Raw genomic sequence first — 12,361 nt, forward strand, 5'->3', positions numbered from 1 at the left:
AAGTTTTTTTTCCAATGCAGAAGCTTCTTTAGGGGAGTTGTAAAAACTGAATTAAGATCTCAAACACATTCAGCAGGGTTGAAAGATCAGAGTCTTTCAGTTTTCTCTGGGGTAAAAACAAACCCAAAAAAACTTAGCTACAGAGCAGTGTGGAAAGGGGATGGGTTGCAACTGTTCCTTTTTTCCACAAATTAGTTCAGATGTTAACCCACTGATCCACTGATTTTTTAAAAAATAGCCTTTTCACTTTCAAAACAGAGGGTGTTAGTAATTTGAGATTGTCACATTAATTTTTTTGATTTTTCAAATCTCCCGCAAGGCTCTCTCCTCCCTCTTCCTAAATTAAGCGCAACAATGCCCATCTGGGGGCTGTGAGTATTAAGTTTGGAAACCTACTGGGCCACTCAGTTTCCTAAAGCTTCCTCTCAAGTTTAAGGATATTGCTTATTAGTGAAGGGGAGCAAAACATACCACCCCAAAATACGGCCCTTTGACATATGGTTATTTTAAGCTGGTCATTTTTGAGAAACAGCAGACACAGGAAAAGCTCTGAAACCTGAGTAGAAGTTTCCCTTTTGTAAGAGACAAGTCCATTTATAAGGGAAATCTCCATTTGTAAGGATGTCTCCCTCTTAGTACCGGGAAGAGAAAGATGATTCTAAATCTCTAGAAACTGTTAACCACAGAGAAGACAAGGACTTAAATCTGCATAACAACCTTATCCTTGTTTACTGTGCTTTTCCTGGTCACCTCCCACAACTGGCCTCCCCGCCCCCCAACATCTTCTTTTGTCTTTAATTGGAGATGTTACTTAAGGTGGCAGCTTGGTACATTTCCAGGAGTTAGTTTCCCTGGGTCTCTCCCCTGTATACAGTATGTATACATGTTGTTAAACTTGTTTGTTTTTCTCTTGTTATTCTGTCTTTTTATCACAGGAAGGTCTCAGCCAAGAACCTAGAAGGGTGGAGGGAAAATTATTTTTCCTCCACCACATTAGCAAAAAAAAAAAAAAGATTAAAATTTCTTAAACATTGGCTAGATTCCCAGCAAGTAATATATAGAATCCTAAAAGGAGACACTCAGGAGAATCAGCAAGCCAATTAAGAATATTTCAAAATGAAGTTTAAAAAAAAAAATCTGTGTTAGAACATAACATGAATATTTGAGTATGGAGAATTCTCATACAACTGTAGTAATTTAAGAAACTAACTTTATGGGTATTCTGAAACATACAGAACACATCACTTGCAAAGTTGTCTTTTATGCTCATAATTCCTCTTGGAATGGCTTGAGAAAGCAGTTATGAAATTTCCAACTGGGATCCCCATGGCTCCAGCAGTTGTTCCTGGGAACAACTTCTGATTTTCCAGCTTAATGATGCTGATGGTATGATGAGGTATGATTCTTTTCCTCTCCTTGACACTTCAGAAAACATTTTTGCTCTTCTGGCGTATTTTTAAAAATTTTATCTTCTTATTTTTACAGCTTATCTTTCAGAAAAGAATTTTTGAGGCTTTTTTAAAACTAAAAACTGATATAATATTAAGGGGAATGTTATTAAAAGTAAAAAATAACTCCTCACAAATCACCATAGTAACAAAACAATCTAGTTCACCTTGTGAATTTTCTTTTTCTCTGTTTGTATTTATACAGACATATTTTATACAATCCTTCAGAATGCACATGAAATTTGCATATCTGCCCTTTTTACTTAACCTTCTATTGTAAATTTTTAAAATAATATAGTTAATATGTAGATTTATAGTGGACATGTTAAAATCCCTATTGTTAGACATTTTAGATGTTTGTAAATTTTGCTCTTCTAGATATGTTCAGTAGAAGCTCTTAAAGATCTGCAGCCAGCCCAGGTGGAGGGTGAGCTGGGATCCCGCATCCTTGATATTCCTACTGAACTAACCCTATTCCTCACCTGCCTTTTTCCTCTATAAATATTTTAGAGATTGTCTTTTACATATTTGTGGTCATCCACAGTAATTTTTGTACAGGCCACTGCTACAGGTCGTGGCCGTGTTAAATGTAAAATATTCACTATATTGTAGTGGTTTCCAAATTGGGCTCTGAAGACCTTCCCCAAGGCTTCCACTGGAGGGGGTGGGGTGAGTGGCTGGGGCTCTGAATTCCTACCGCAGCTCTAACCAGAAGCAGTGCTGTTCTGCTGGGGCCCAGTATTAAACAAGTTTGAATACAATTGGACTAGATCAGTGAGGTGCACTGTGGTAACATGTGCACACGAGTGGCATCACTGAAGTGTCTGAGGATTCAAAGGCCTCGGTGGTGAGTTAGAGTGCTCTCCACAGGGGCCAAACATGTCTCAGAGATGTGGGGCATCCACACTTGCCCTGAGTTGTAAAAGAGAGCATGCTCACTGGTACCTCATTTTTGCTTTCCTCCAAGCCATTCTCCAAAGTGCAGCCAGAGAAATCTTACTGAAGATAGGACACAACAGCTCTCAATAACAAGAGTCACAATATGCAAAGAACTAGTGCTAACCCCAAACTTCCTTCTGTAAAGTTTGGAAAATCTCTTATAGAAAAGACAAGGAGAGGCTCTTGCTGCACCCACTTTACCAGACCTGAGCAGAGAATTTTGGTTAAAAGAAAAAGTTTACCTTAACCAGCTTGGTCAGAGGTCACGGGATCTCAGCTGCAGTCTCTCAACCAGCTCATCCTCAGTTATCAAAACTGTTGGGAGGAAATGGTTTTTCTCTTCTAACTTGGGTCAATTGGTTGGGGACCTACAAATAAACAGATTAACAGGAGAAGAAACAGATTTTACTTACATGGGCTTGTAAGTAAATTTATAAAATTTACTTACAAATTACTAATGCTCAATAATTAGTAATTCGAGGGGAGGAGCCAGAGATAAAGGTTTGTAAATCAATTTACCGAAAGGGGGTGGTTGTTTAGGGCTTCAATGGGAAAGTATGGAAGGGTCTGTTAGGCTTTTGTTGATAACAGACAGCTGAATTCACACTTCCTGGTACTAAGGGTCAGTCTTTTCCCAATCAGGAAACTCCCTTGGAGGCGGAGCAGTTATTGGCAGCTGTATTTGGGCGAGGCTCTGCTTAAGTTTAAATAACATTTTCTGTGGCTTCTATTGCCCAGATGTTTTCCGTTTAAAGTAATTTTCATACCACTTTGCCAGGCTATCCGTCCCTTCAGTATTTAGAATTCATAAAAGTTACTGTTGAAAAGGAGAGTCACACATCTAAGTTGTTCCAAGAATACTTGAAAGTTCCCAACAACTGAATCAAGTAACAAAAAATTAATTTCCCTTTAATTACAACAAGGACATTGACAAAACTGGTTTATCTGTTTCAGAAGAATTAATTTGACTTTGGAGAAAAAATATATCAGTCTCAAAACTGCATCTGTTGCAGTCAAGCGAATTCACTAACTCTTGTATCAACTCAGTACATTAGCATTTCATTTAAAGGAGTATTATGGGGCTTTCCTGGTGGCACAGTGGTTAAGAATCTGCCTTCCAATGCAGGCGACATGGGCTCGAGCCCTGGTCTGGGAAGATCCCACATGCCGTGGAGCAACTAAGCCCATGCGCCACAACTACTGAGCCTGTGCTCTAGAGCCCGTGAGACACAACTACTGAGCCCACGTGCCTACAACTACTGAAGCCCGAGTGCCTAGAGCCTGTGCTCCGCAACAAAAGCCACTGCGATGAGAAGCCCATGCACCGCAGTGAAGAGTAGCCACTCTTGCCGTTAACTAGAGAAAGCCCGCGCCCAGCAACAAAGACCCAACACAGCCGAAAATAAATAAATTTTTTAAGAAAAGGAGTAAAAAAGGAGTATTGTGTAAAGCAAAAAGTAACTCAAATTTATCGATATCAATAAAGCATTCTTTCAAATTTTTTCTTGTGTCCACATTTTGAGTGTCCAGTAGCCACATGTGACTAGTGGCTATCATACTGAACAGTGCAGTTCTAGACACACTAATCTTTTAGTCCATCTCATGCTCTAGAATCCTCTTGCCTCAAGGACTTCTTACATGTTCTTTATTCCTTCTGACAAATCCTCAACTTTCTGCTGGCCTAACTCTATCTCTTCCTTGACATCGGTTAAATGTTATAGTCTTACAGAGGCTCTCCCTTACTCCCAAATCTAACTTGGGACTCTTGTTCCACTTTCTCAGATTATCTTGTACATTTTCCTCCTAACCCTTGCCACAGTTACAAATAGTGCTCTCAATATGCAGTTTGTCATTTAATATCATCACACTGGAAGCTGTGTCTGCTTTGTTTATCACCAAATATCTTGCGCCTTGCATAGTGCTCAGCACGTGTAGAAACTAAGTAAGTAGCTGTTCAACAAATAAATCAGAGGAAGAGAAGAGACTAGGTAATATAAAAGACCACAGAGAATATAAGGTCTCTGAGAAATCTATCTCCTGCCCTGAAATATGAAGTTGCAAATCATATGATTTATGGAATTTTGTCACCCATGTATGTTGACAAGAGTGATATTGGAATGGATTTTGTTAATATACTGAGGTGACTTGGGATAAATCAGGCAAAGTTGAAATGTAAAATGTGGTGATGACAATAAAACCACCACTTAATTACTCTCTTCAGTACATGGGCCTCTCACTGTCGTGGCCTCTCCCGTTGTGGAGCACAGGCTCCGGACGCGCAGGCTCAGCGGCCATGGCTCACGAGCCCAGCCGCTCCGTGGCACGTGGGATCCTCCCGGACCTGGGCACGAACCCGTGTCCCCTGCATCGGCAGGCGGACTCCCAACCACTGCGCCACCAGGGAAGCCCTAATTACTCTCTTATTTCATGCCTTGAGAATGAAGGATACAGATTAGCTCATCTACAGAAACGTTCCATGATCTTTGCCTGATCTCTTTGACATGACTTAAGGGAATGCATGGGGAGGAAAAAGCTTTCCTCCACCCTCTTAAGGTCCCCCGCTGGGTCTGAAATTAGACTGTCAAAGATAAACAGGAGAAAAACATAAATTTATTTAAGTTTTAACTTTCCTCGGAGTCTTCACAAGGAAATTAAGACTCAAAGAAGGTTAAACCTGAATATTTTTATGCTAGGTTTGATGAAGACTGGAAAGTCATAGAAAGATATGAGAAGACAAAGAGCATGAGCTAAGTGTAGTAAACTGGGCAAAACTTAGCAAGGCCTGTTCATTCAGATTACTCTTTGTGTCCATTTGTCTTCAGAGATAAGGATGCTCCTTTCCTTTGGGTATAGGGAGGGCACCTCTTATGTGGGGTTTTTATGATCTGCGTCAGGAGACGGTCAGAAAGTTCTGACACGTGTCAATTCTCATATTCCCTCAGCTTAAAATATTCAATATGCCAAAGTGCCATATTTTGGGGTAGCATGTTCTGAACTGCATCAGAAAACAGTAGAAATAAATTATAGTCTTACAGTGATAATAAGAAACCAAAAAGCATTTGTTATTCAATTGTAACAAAAACAGAAAAGCATAAATTTTCATAAGTTGTCACAATGTGAATACACCCATGTAATCATAGCCAAGTCAAGAAATAGTACATTAAAAATATCAAGAAAGTGAAAAGACAACCCACAGAATGATAAAAATATTTGCAAGTCATTTATCTGGTAAGGAACTTGTATCTAGAATATATAAAGAATGCATATGACTAAATAATAAAAAGACAGCACAATTAAAATATGGGCAAAGGATTTGAGTAGACGTTTCTCCAAAGAAGATATACAAGTGGCCAATAAGCACATAAAAGATGCTCAACATCATTAGTCGTTAGTGAAGTGCAAATCAAACCACAATGAAGAGCTTCCCTGGTGGCGCAGTGGTTGAGAGTCCGCCTGCCGATGCAGGGGACACGGGTTTGTGCCCCGGTCCGGGAAGATCCCACATGGCGCGGGGCGGCTGGGCCCGTGAGCCATGGCCGCTGAGCCTGCGCGTCCGGAGTCTGTGCTCCGCAACGGGAGAGGCCACGACAATGAGAGGCCCGCGTGCCGCAAAAAAAAAACAAAAAACCACAATGAAATACTACTTCACTCCCACTATGATGGCTATAATCAAAAAAGTGGACAATAACAAGTGATGTTGAGGATGTGGAGAAATTGTAACCTTCATATATTGCTGGTGGGAATGTAAAATGGTGTAGCCACTTTGGAAAAAAGTTTGAGAGTTCCTCAGAAAGTTAAACATAAGTTACTGTACAGCTCAGCAATTGTGTTCCTAGGTATTGATCCAGTGAAAACACATGTCCACACAAAAAACTTGTACATGAATGTTCATAGCGGCATTATTAATAATCAATAAGTGGAAACATTCCAAATGTCTATTATCTGATGATTGGACAAATAAAATATGGTATATGCATAGAATAGAATATTATTGAGCAATAAAAAGAAACAAAGTGCTTTAACAATCTTGACAACATTATGCTAAATGGAAGAAGCCAGTCACAAAAGATCACATACCATGTGATTCCATTTATATGAAATGTCCAGAATAGGAAAATTCCTAGAGATACAAAGTAGGTTAGTGGTTGCCTAGAGCTGGGTGGGGAGGGGTGTTTGGGAATGACAGCTAATAGGTACCAGATTTCTTTTAGTGGGGAAGAAAATATTTGAAAGTGAAATTGTGGTGATGGTTGCACAACCCATGAATATGCTACAGAAACACACTGAATTATACACTTGACATATGTGAATTGTATGGTATATGAATTATATCTCAATAAAGCTGTTAAATGAGAAGAAAAAAGAAATAGAACATTATCAACACACAGGAAGCTTCTCTGTCTTACATTAAGTTCCCTGGAAACAGAACCTGAGATGGTGATTCTTTCTTTTTTTTTTTTTTAAGTTATTTATTTATTTAGCCTGGGTGTGTCTTTGTTGCTGTGCGCAGGCTTTCTCTAGTTGCGGCGAGCGGGGCTACCCTTCATTGCGGTGCCCAGGCTTCCCATTGCAGTGGCTTCTCTTGTTGAGGAGCATGGGCTCTAGGCGCGCGGGCTTCAGTAGTTGTGGTGTGTGGCTACAGTAGTTATGGCTCACAGGCTCTAGAGCACAGGCTCAGTAGTTATGGCACACGGGCTCAGTTGCTCTGCGGCTTGTGGGATCTTCCTGGACCAGGGATCAAACCCATGTCCCCTGTGTTGGCAGGCAAATTCTTAACCACTGCGCCACCAGGGAAGCCCAAAATGGTGATTCTTGTGCAAGTGATTTCCTGAGGGAGCGCTCTTAGGAGGAGTTGACTTTGGAAAGCAGGAAAAAGCTAAATGTGGTCTCAGCTGAGAACCAGCCTCAGCCTGATCCAATGAGGAGCTCTGCAACATGAATAGTACCACAGTGTGGTCCCATATGGAAGCAAGGGAGTTGGCTTTTTTTAATATCCTTGGCAGTCAACAGACAGTCCTTGGCTGTAAGCTGTGTGTGTGTGACTTCCTGCATAAGTCAGCTTTCTTTTGACCAAAACCCATTCTAAAAGGGGGCAGCTGTGATCTGTTAGCAGCTGATAATCACAACAGCTGGAGGATGATGCCCCAGCCAGTGCTGAGGATCTGGGCAGGGCAGCAACAGTGACCACTACATCCCCTCATGCTCCCTCCCATTATTATAATCTTGATACTTTGCAATGTTTCCCTTCAGCTAGATTGTCACTTCAGCACACAATTTATGAGCAATCTGATTTATCTCAGTGTTTTACCTCTTAGAAAACTGCTTTCACACCGGGGCTATTACATGCCTGTTCTATGTCAAACAATGTGTTAGATAAACTCCAGTCTTCTATGAAAATGAATAGCACAGGCCTATTTACTTAGCATCAACATAAGTGATTTCAGACATTATTTCCTCTAAGAAAACCAAGAGAGCCATAAAAACAGAGACCATGAAGGTAGGAAAGAAAAAAAGAACTTTCTCGCAGAAGAATACTGACAGCATGTCTCCCACTTCCCTCATCAATGTCCCTGATGACAGTATTTCTGTGGCAATAGGAATATTCACCGGGAAACTTGGGCTTATGAGAAGCCAAGAGGGTTTTTGATGCTGAACTGGCCAATGTCCCTGAGCTCATGAATAAGCCCTAAGAGAGAACTGGCTCCAGGAAAGTTGAAAAAAGAAAAATAAAAGTTTCATTTAAGCTTAAGGAGAAAACCAAGGTTAGAGTGTGTATGAGTTTTCTACTGCTGCATAACAAAGTACCATGGACACAGTGACTTAACCCACATTTATTAACTCACAATTTCTGTGGGTCAGTAGTCCAGGTCCTACTTAGCTGGGTCCTTTGCTAAGAGTCTCACTAAGCTACAATCAAGGCATCAGCTGGCACTGCAATCTCATCTGGAGTTTGGAGTCCTCTTCCAAGCTCACGTATTGTTGGCAGAATTTAGGTCTTTGTGGTTGTAGGGCTGAAGCCCTCAGCTTCCTGTTGCCTGTCAGCTGGAGACTGCCTTCAGCTCCTAGAGGCCACCCACAGTTCCCTGCCACATGGCCCTCTCCATAGGCAGTTCACAACATGACTGCTTCTTCAAGGCCAGCGGGAGAGTCTCTCTCTCCAGTCCGCTGAGACGGAATCTTATGTAACATGAAGTAGTCAAGAGAATGACATTGTTACCGAATCCAAACTCCGTCTGCTTGCTGCATGACAGGCCAATAATCAGGAGACAAGGTGTTGAGGCAAGGAATAGCAACTTTATTCAGAAAGCCGGGCATTCGAGAAGATGGCAGACTAATATCCCAGAGTACCATCTTATTGGGGTCTGGATGCCACTTTCTTTTATAGAACAGAGAGGGGGAGGATGTGAGGAAATAAATTAAAAAGGCCATTAGTGTTGCAAAGTATCTCCTGGCTTGGCCAGCCTCGGGGAGGGGATGTATTAATTTCTTCTTTTTACAGCCATTCACAGGTGGACAGGGTCAGAATGTCTCCCTGTGAGATGAACAAAAGCACTTTAGTTTAGCATTCAGGCAGAGGGGCAGGGTTCCCAGAGGCAGGCCATAATGTATGCTTACAGCTATAGATAGCATCCTTTTAGTGACTATAGTAACATAGTGAGTATAGTAACAAAAGCAACGAAAAGCAAGTTAAAGTAAAAGAAACAGATCCAACTCTTCCCTATTACAACATCCCAGCACAGTTGCTATGTTCAGTTGGTTAGAAGCAAGCGACAGTTCCCACTCACACTCAATGAGGGGGGTGGTCAGTTATTACAAGGGTGTGACTCATTGGGAGTCACCTTAGGATGTGTTGGACACAGATAAAACCTATTGTTAAGTTTCTTCAGTTGATTTAAAACTTGCTCTATGTATCTATCTTAAAAATAGTTTAATCATTATATTTTGCTTTTAAAATAAAAAAAGGTGGTTTTTTTTGTAAAAATAATTGAATATGGCTTCTTATCTCACTCTGGATATCCATGGGCTACAGGGAGGTCCTACATGGTCTAGCTTCCTGATTATCAGAAAACAGCATGCTGTCCGGGAGGAAGAAGTTTTCCTCCACCCTTCTGGGTTCTTCTGGCTGGTCTAAGAATTAACTTGACGTGAGACAAATTAACAGGAGAAAATTAAACAAAAGTGTAATAACATGTATATATGGGAGAGACCCAGAAAAACTGAGTCACTCACCCAAAAGGCCGAAACCCTCATCTTAAATACCATCTTCAGCTGAAGGCAAAAGAGAATGTTGGGGTTAAGGGTTTGGGACACCAAAGGGGAGGAAGGCAATTGACATGGAGATGGAAAAGCAAATGTTTGGTAGACAAATGTTTGCTGGGCCAGAGACAGTGGGACACAGAGAGGAATTTTAACAAACAGACTTGGCTAGGTTCCACCGTGTCTACATGCCTGGTTCATACCATAGTTATGTATGGTGACAGCTCCCTTCCTAGAACAGGTCCTCCATCTACATTCTTTAGGCAGTTAGGGGGAAGGTCAAGGTTCTTCCTGAGTCTTTTGAGCCTTGATTGTTTTCAGCTCAAAATAATATGCATGCCAAAGAGACTTTTTGGAGTGGCAAATTTTGCTCCCCTACAATGCCATGGTTCCAGGCACATATTAGGTACTCAATAAATATAGGTTGACTAAATAAACAAACACATGAAAAGAAGTATTTTCCATGCATACAGCATACACCTGTTTTTTTTTAATACCAAAGAGCAATATCCTAAGTATGTGCTTTCAGCCCAGCTTCCCTGCTTATGGAGAAACCAGGAGGAAACCAGTAGCCTCTTGAGTGCAAAAACGACAGTAGTATTAAAAGTTATATCTTGGCTACAGTTTGTGGCACGCACAATGGGATTCAAGGTCAGCTACGCACTCTTCTAAAAAGATTAAGTAATATTGGGTTTGCAAAACCATAGGCAATATAAGTGCCCAGAGTGTTACATCTCTGAGTCACCATTTCTTAGATTAAGAGCCCTGTATGGTTTGTATCAGGTTGATCACTGATGGAATGTTATATGCACATATGAGTACAATCCTACTGGGGCCAACCCAAAGCAGAGATGAGTTTCTTAGGCCAGTGAGTATATTTCCAAGTTATTACTCAAGGCAAAACATATTTGAAGTCAATTTCCAGCTCTTAGGGAAAAGATAGCATAAATGAGAGAAAAATGTATTTTATCTTAAAGTATCATCTGACTCCTCCAGTGACAATAGCCAAGGGTTTTATTATTTGCAGTATCTCACTATGAGTGAAACAAAGTAATGGAGCATTCAATTATCTATTCTGATGAGTTACTCCTTGGTAAGAAAAAGTTATATGTCCATAATTATGGTGGTTAATTGTATGTGTCAATTTGACTAGGCCACAGGGTGCCCGGATATTTGGTTAAACAGTATTCTCGATGTATCTGCGATGGTATTTCTGGATGAGATTAACATTTAAATTGGCAGACTGACTAAAGCAGATTGTACTCCCTAACGTGGGTGGGCCTCACTCAATCAGTTGAAGGTCTGGAGGGAACAAAGAGGCTGACTTTCCCACAATTAAGAGGGAGCTCCTCCTGCCTGAGTGCTTTTAGGTGAGTGGTCTTTTCCAGACTCCAGACTCACACTGAAATATCAGCTTTTTTGGGGTCTTGAGTCTGTCAGCTTTCCAACTGGAGCTTACATCAGCAGCTTTCCTGGTCCTCAGGTCTTTGGACTCAGACTGGAACTACACATTGGCTCTCCTGGTGTCCAGTTTTCTGACTACAGATCTTGAGGCTTCTCAACCTCCATAATCATATGATCACATGAATATATTTATGTAAATTATATATATAACTCGTATTGGTTCTGTTTCTCTGAAGATCCTTGACTAATACAATCATATAATGCTGGTAGGATTAATACAGCTTAAAGTGTGATAATGAATGTGTTTGGCAACTATTTACTTTTCCCAGGTTGCCTCCCTATAAAATCTTTCCCTACCTCCTAAATTCCATTCCAGTGGCTGTTTCAAACTTTATAGTTCCTCTCAGGTCCCCAAACTAATTTTGCTCAGTCTCGGACAATGAGCCAGGTCTCAGTTTCAATGAACTCCATGTCTTGGCCCACCCGGCATCCCTTGTCTCAAGGTCATAGTACGTGTCAGATAGCCCTTTCCATACAGTCTGTGCTTGTGCTCTCACCCTCTCTCTTGTTATTTCAGGCCTAGTAAGGGGAAATTGGGACCGGTTGCTGAGTTCTGGGTTGCTACAGCATCCCTTGTGTGATTTTCCTGCTCCTTAACTCACATCTTCATATACGTCTCTCTCTTTTTTTTAACTTTTTATTTTGAAAAAATTAAAGACTCACAAGAACTTGCAAAAATAGTACAGAGAGGTTCTGTGTACCTTCACCCAGCTTCCCCTGATGATAACATCTTACATATATAAGGGTATCAAAATACACTGATACAGGGCTTCCCTGGTGGCGCAGTGGTTGGGAGTCCGCCTGCCGATGCAGGGGACGCGGGTTCGTGCCCCCGTCCGGGAGGATCCCACATGCTGTGGAGTGGCTGGGCCCGTGAGCCATGGCCACTGGGCCTGTGTGTCCGGAGCCTGTGCTCCGCGACGGGAGAGGCCACAGCAGTGAGAGGCCCGCGTACCGCAAAAAAAAAAAAAAAAGACAAAAAACACTGGTACAATACTATTGACTAGACTATAGACCTTCCTCAGATTTTGTCAGTTTTCACGTTCACTCATGTGTTTGTGTGTAGTCTTATAAAATTTTATCACATGTAATCACCACCACAATCAAGATATGAATGAATCCATCTGTACACAATCTGTTTATTAAATTCTTCTCAAATTACCCAATTTGAGCATGCCTTCCTGTTTCCTGCCAGCATCCCTACTGATGGACCCTTAAAAGATTTTCAACATTCTGAGGGTGGAAAGGGTCTG

This window comes from Grampus griseus (genome assembly GCF_964374135.1).
Source record: "Grampus griseus genome assembly, chromosome: X".
In the NCBI taxonomy this organism is placed as follows: Eukaryota; Metazoa; Chordata; class Mammalia; order Artiodactyla; family Delphinidae; genus Grampus; species Grampus griseus.